The sequence below is a fragment of the Oncorhynchus gorbuscha genome, linkage group LG26 (genome assembly GCF_021184085.1).
Source record: "Oncorhynchus gorbuscha isolate QuinsamMale2020 ecotype Even-year linkage group LG26, OgorEven_v1.0, whole genome shotgun sequence".
NCBI classification, from domain to species: Eukaryota; Metazoa; Chordata; class Actinopteri; order Salmoniformes; family Salmonidae; genus Oncorhynchus; species Oncorhynchus gorbuscha.
In genome coordinates, this window is record NC_060198.1 from 30,247,382 (window position 1) to 30,253,381 (window position 6,000).

The 6,000-nt window shown below is 40.6% G+C and overlaps 1 non-coding gene across 1 annotated transcript; it reads left to right on the forward strand.

Annotated features, from left to right (window-relative positions):
* Positions 1 to 5,696: 5,696 nt before the first annotated feature.
* Positions 5,697 to 5,768, forward strand: trnat-cgu. The gene has a single exon. It is a non-coding gene; the product is annotated as a tRNA-Thr (tRNA).
* The last annotated feature ends 232 nt before the right edge of the window (positions 5,769 to 6,000 follow it).

A 6,000-nucleotide genomic window follows, 5' to 3' on the forward strand; every position in this document is an offset into this window, starting at 1 on the left:
ATCGTAAGTAAACAAGGGCTCAGCTGGAGTTCTATGATCGCGCCATTTGAAACCAAAACAATTCTGAGAGGCCTTTGACTACGTTTTTGTTGCTTTCATCCCGACGATGCTCTTCATCCATTCTGACACCCCACTGACATGACTCGTTTCCCCCTTTTATGGTCGGAGACTCGATTTTAAGGCTAATCTTGTTTACTGTCACAGTTCTTTGTTTGTTCCGTAAAGTACTTTTTTTCGTGAAATAACCAGTTAAGACTCAAAATGGTCGATGCTCTCACCTGGCTCTCCTGCTGAGTGTGTCGTCGGTTCTGATTTCTCTGGTCCGCCATGACTGGGCGCAGTCGCATGCTTGCCACTCTAGATTACTTTCTTATACTCATGAACCTGTTTCTGTTTCTTACTAGTGGATTGCTGAAAGATGTGCATCTTTACTTCATGTTGCAGCTTCTTCACTGCAACCCCATTGGAGGATGCGAGGACCAGATGATAGTCTGCAGAATCCTATTGTAACTATAGCAACAGACCCCGCAGGCATGAGTGACTTGCTCCTAATTGCTGGGTAAACATTAGAAATAGCCCACTTACTATTAGCGGATATGATCACAGTTTGTGACGAGACTTAGGGGTGACAATTACAAAAATGAAAGTGGCTTTGAACAAACAAAGCTGTACGGAGTCCTCTTCCGCAATCCAGTCTGGTTTTATCCAGTCTGGTTAAAAAATAAACTCTCTAGTCATGGAGAGTGGTGGAAATAGCTGTGCTTTGTTATAAAAACTTGAAGTTTGGTTCTTTTTAGATCAAAGCTAGCATGTGTTTAATGGATAGTGAAGATTGCGAAATGCCACAAAACACACAACAGCCACTGAGAAGAGGTATAAGCAGATGAGAGTAGTGAAAAGAACATTGGGGAAAAGGGGGAGAGATGATCATTGCCTTTGTTGTATAGCGTTATCAGCTGCTTACCTTTCATATGAATTTCACACTTGCTTGTCTTGTAGCAGCCAGGGTCAGATTTAGCAAACCCTTCCCACAATGACCGATTGTCCATTCACACTACCCCAACGCACATCCATGGTGTCGCCTGCCACTTGCATTTGCCTTGATTGCGCCACAGTAACACAAATTTTACTTTCAGATTTTCGCTTGATTTCAGTGGTTCTCTTTTCGCTTCTTCGGGCACATTGGCCAGCATCTGTAATAGAAACAAGAGAAGCTACAACACTCAAAGACATGTAACTCTTAAAAAGAAGAGAGCATCACAGGACAAACAGCTGGCCAGTGGTATCAAGGAGAGCCAGGATTAATGTTCGGGAGGGGGGAAATGTTGGAGCAGTCAAGTCCTGGTTTGGGGAGAAAGATTTTATTTACCTCGCTCTTCATTGAAGATGAGTTGTAAGTTGTCATGGACACAAGGATTTTGTCTTATTTTTTTCTCATCCTGCAGATTCTCTCTGACGCTCCCCCAGGGGAACGCAGACCTACAGAGAGGAAAATTGATCGAAAGTTTCGCCTGACATTTTTTTGTATTTTTACCTGAACAGATGGATTAGAGAAGAAAATAAATCTAGAGGCAAAGTACAGTCTACAAACCTTTCATTTGGTGGAAGTGACCATTATAGTAGATGCACATTTTTACAAAATAGTCTGTGTGTGCATGGGTGTGTTAGGAACATATTGTCCTCTCTATATTGTGTTCGATTTTGTTCGTAATGCCACCTCCCAGCATTCCCTGCACATTCTCTGACTATGACGTCCTCACTACATCAGAGAGACTCGTCAAACAGATCCACTACGGCAAAAATTAAAAGCAAACCTTACCCCGCCAGGTACGCAAATGAAGACATCGACATTGTCTGACCACAGAGACAAACACTCAAAGACCTCCGTTTGGCCAAAATAAACTACAAGTACTAAGACCTCTGGCCACACAAGTGTTTTATATTGTACTCTGTGCGTGTATCAGGTAATATTCCATAGTGGTGGATTTCTCATTTGAAGCCGACTGTCTTTTCATGGACACACTCACTCCCATATTTCCCCTCATGAATGGAAAAACAAGCGCTGCTTATAAAAGAGAAGTTTGGCCAGTGTGTCTATAACAAGGAGCAATGCATTATTAAAAAGATAGCTACATTAAATAGTTGTCTTATTCTCGGAGGGAGAAAGTGAGTTTCTTGGTGTTTCACCACATGAATAGAAATGCCTCATAATGATGTAATTTCAGGCTAAGAAATAGCTCTCAGGGTTTACAACTGAATTGATTTACGATTCTGTTTACGGATTTGCGGGAGTTGTTCTGAGCACAAAATCAATGCTGTATGACATTACAAACTCCATACTATTTTAGTTTCAGGGATACAATTTCTTTTCATAGATTCAAACACGGGAGCAGACACCATTGTTTCAGTCTCATTTCAAATGTTCTCCTTCATTCTCCATGCCTCAGATACCTGTTCTTTACTATAAAGCCTAGATGTTCTGCGGCCTTTGTTCTTTATCCATAATGTGCTGTAAAGCCTAGTTAAAGTCACTGAACAAAATCCTAACAACAGAAGTGCCTAGATGGATATGGCTGGTACTGACTGCTAGGATGAATGTCCTCATGTGTGGATCAGGATGTCCAAGGCCAAAGCCTCATTTTCTGTACCAACTGAGCTCTGGACAGAACCTTGAGCTCTGGCTACTGGAGAGTGTGATATATTATGGATGTTATAGGCAGGTGTATGTGCTTGGCATTTATAATACGGGCCTGGCAGAGCAGAAAAGTAAGAATAACCCAACTTGGGTGTTGCTGTGTTTGTTGATTCTAGCTTCTGGGCACACACTGGTATAATCAACGTAGTTTCCGTGTCATTTCAATGAAATTACGTTGAACCCACATGGAATAGATGTTGACTGAGGGCCCTGTGTGGCTCAGTTGGTAGGGCACAGCGCTTGTAAGGCCTGGGTTGTGGGTTTGATTCCCATAGGGGACCAGTACAAAAATGTGTGCAGTCACTCTGGATAAGAATGACTCAAATATATTGACGTCTGTGGGTAGTCACTACTGAATACAGTAATATCCATCCTAGTGACTTTCTTATACGGAATTTGCTTAGTGAGCTACATATTTGTTACCAATTTTAATTGTTTTAACAATATATTCTTTTTAGCTCAAGGAGCATCATTTAGGCCTCATAGAAATGCTTTGGGTTGTGGTTGATGAATATTGTAATCCACAAATTCCATAACTTTCCACGCTTCACTGTATACCCTGTATTTATGGATTTCATAATTCTGTGAACCAACAAATAATCTCCTACTATTGGTGTTGTTTTCACCTCATTTCACTAACTGGGCAGCCCTGCACCTATCAGCATCCCCAGACTACAGAACATGGAACCCTGAGATAAACCGCACACAATGAAATTCCACCAATGATCGACAGAGGACAAAGTAGCAGCCAGCAGCTGCAGTCACTTTTAAATCTCAACCTACAATTCAGTCACAAACAAAACAATGAGCACGGAAAAAAACAATATACACCCTCCACAACTAATCTTGACTGACACATTCTGTATGTCAAAAGACACTACGGCAGGAGCAGAGCTCATTCAAACCATTTGTGTCCTGAACATTACATCATGACATATTGCATTTCCATTGTCTTTCTCAAATCTCTCTGCTCATGTTACTTCCGAAACAATTACAACTATTTGGGACTTCATTAGCTGTAATGGCTGTTCCATTTATGTTGGCCATGCCTGTGCCGTGATGTAGCAAGCAAAGACAAACTAAACACAACTCATCTTTTTCATTGAGTGCTTTTAGATTTACATTTTTGATTTGAATTTTAAAATGTTTGTTTTAAATATGGCTCAGTATAGTCGCTTGCTATACTTACAAAGCATAAAAGGTAACACTAGTTTAATAAAGACATTGTTAGCACCAGCAAACCTCAAGAATAGTTTAACATAAAACAGAGCAAGCTTTTGTTCGTCTCTGGGTACTGATTATTAGGGATAAGCAGGTCAAGGTTTCATCCACAACATCTGTTGGTTTTCAACACTGACTCATTCCCAATGGTAATGAGTCTTGTTCATTTTGGAAAGCCTTTGAAACAACCCCGAGGATATCTGATCAAATGAAAGCCCCAAGGCAAGCATTTCTCTCTGAGGTTTTGGGGAAGAAGAAGATAGTGAGAACTCCACCAGACTCATGCATATTGTATCACAAAATGTAGAGGCAATACAAATGTACTGACTATCCATATCAATACCGTAGAGCAGTTCAACTCCAGTTTCCTTTTCTGGGGTGCATTTTCCCAGTAGACTCAGAAAAAAACATAAATATATCTGCAGTATTATAAAATACAGATTTGTACTTCTAGAACCATACACCCTCAGTAACAATGTAACATTCCCCCACCTAGAAAAGGCAATTCCATTTGAATGTTAGTCCTTCTGTTCCCAGTTTTCTGCAATTAACAGTCTGAAAAAAAGGACACATCTCAGGCTTACATTTCCTGTCTCATGACTCTCCTCTCTCCCCTCCCCCATCACTAGCAGTCTGTCTCCTTTCTCTCTCTCTTTCTCTCTCTCTCCTCTCTCCTCTCTCCCAAAGGTGTTGGTTTATTCCCCCCTCCACGCTGTAGGACTGAAGCCCACTCCCACTGTCAAAGAAACCACCGACAGAGACGAATAAAGGACCCAGTACAACTGGTGTAACTCTGCTGACCAAACCATCGGTGCCTCTAAGAACACATCGGAAACAACATAGAACACACTGCCGTTAACAAATCATCCCCCCCCCCCACAGATCCCGTTAACAAAACATTTTCTTCACAGATTATATTGCATTTCTGATTTGGCGTCTTGAGGTTTCTGCAATCCTGTTTTGGCCTCAATAATAATTTTGAGCACAGTTTGGATGGACGAAAATTACAGACGTGTTAACGTTGGGCCAGTAACCCGGAAGGTCGCTGGTTTGAATACCTGAGCCGACGAGGTGAAACATCTGTCAATGTGCCCTTGAACAAGAAATTCAAGGGCGCCGTAATACTATGTCTGACCTTGTAAAACAACATATTTCACTGCACCTAAAAAATATATAAATGGTTGGCCATTCGCAATTACATTCATTTTACATTACTAGCTTGGTCATTCTTAAAATGTTGTGACAATGTCTGCAACAATGAAAACCTCACATTTTTGAAGGGTCATTTAAATGTAAAAAGCTGTTTGAATAATAATTGTAATTGTTCTGTATATTGCATAAATTGTGTGTGTGTGCGTGTGTGTACTAGCTCGTCTTGTGAAGTTTTGAAAGACAGTGCAGTGTAATAGCCTCCCCCTGTGGTTCATGCAAAACATTTTATTTTTCTCATTATTTTTTTATTACTCACACCAAATGTCACTTCCAAAGTGACAGTTCATTTAAATAGGCCTATGCTAAAATACATTATATTTTACATGCATTGGTGGGGTCCCTACTAGCTACTCCCTTTCAACTGAAATGGTGTTACTTATGTCTTAAACAAAACATCACCTATTTCCAATTTATATACATGCACACGGCATAAGCCATAAAAATAAAATAAAAACATTTCAGGGTCATTTTAACTGCATATAGGGCCGCCACGAGATAGCTGTGTAACGCATATTACTACTTCGTCTACATGAAATATGGAACACTTTTTCATGCGCTAGCCAGCGCAGGCGCGGTGGCCAAGTGGTAAGGCGTCGGTCTCGTAAACCGAAGATCGCGGGTTCGAACCCCGTCCGTGCCTTTTACGAGATTATCAATAGCATTTCTGCTAAATCAAAAATCAAATTTACCATTTCCGTACTCAAAATATAATTTATAATAGTAAGCGTGATCAGCCACAACAACAGTCATATTTGTGTTGAATTTCACTTCGACTGAATATCTGACTTTTAAAACATTGTGTGGGACTACTTTAGCATCAATAGGGGGCAGCAAACACTAATGTTTTTAATGCGTCCATACAATCTTTCCAT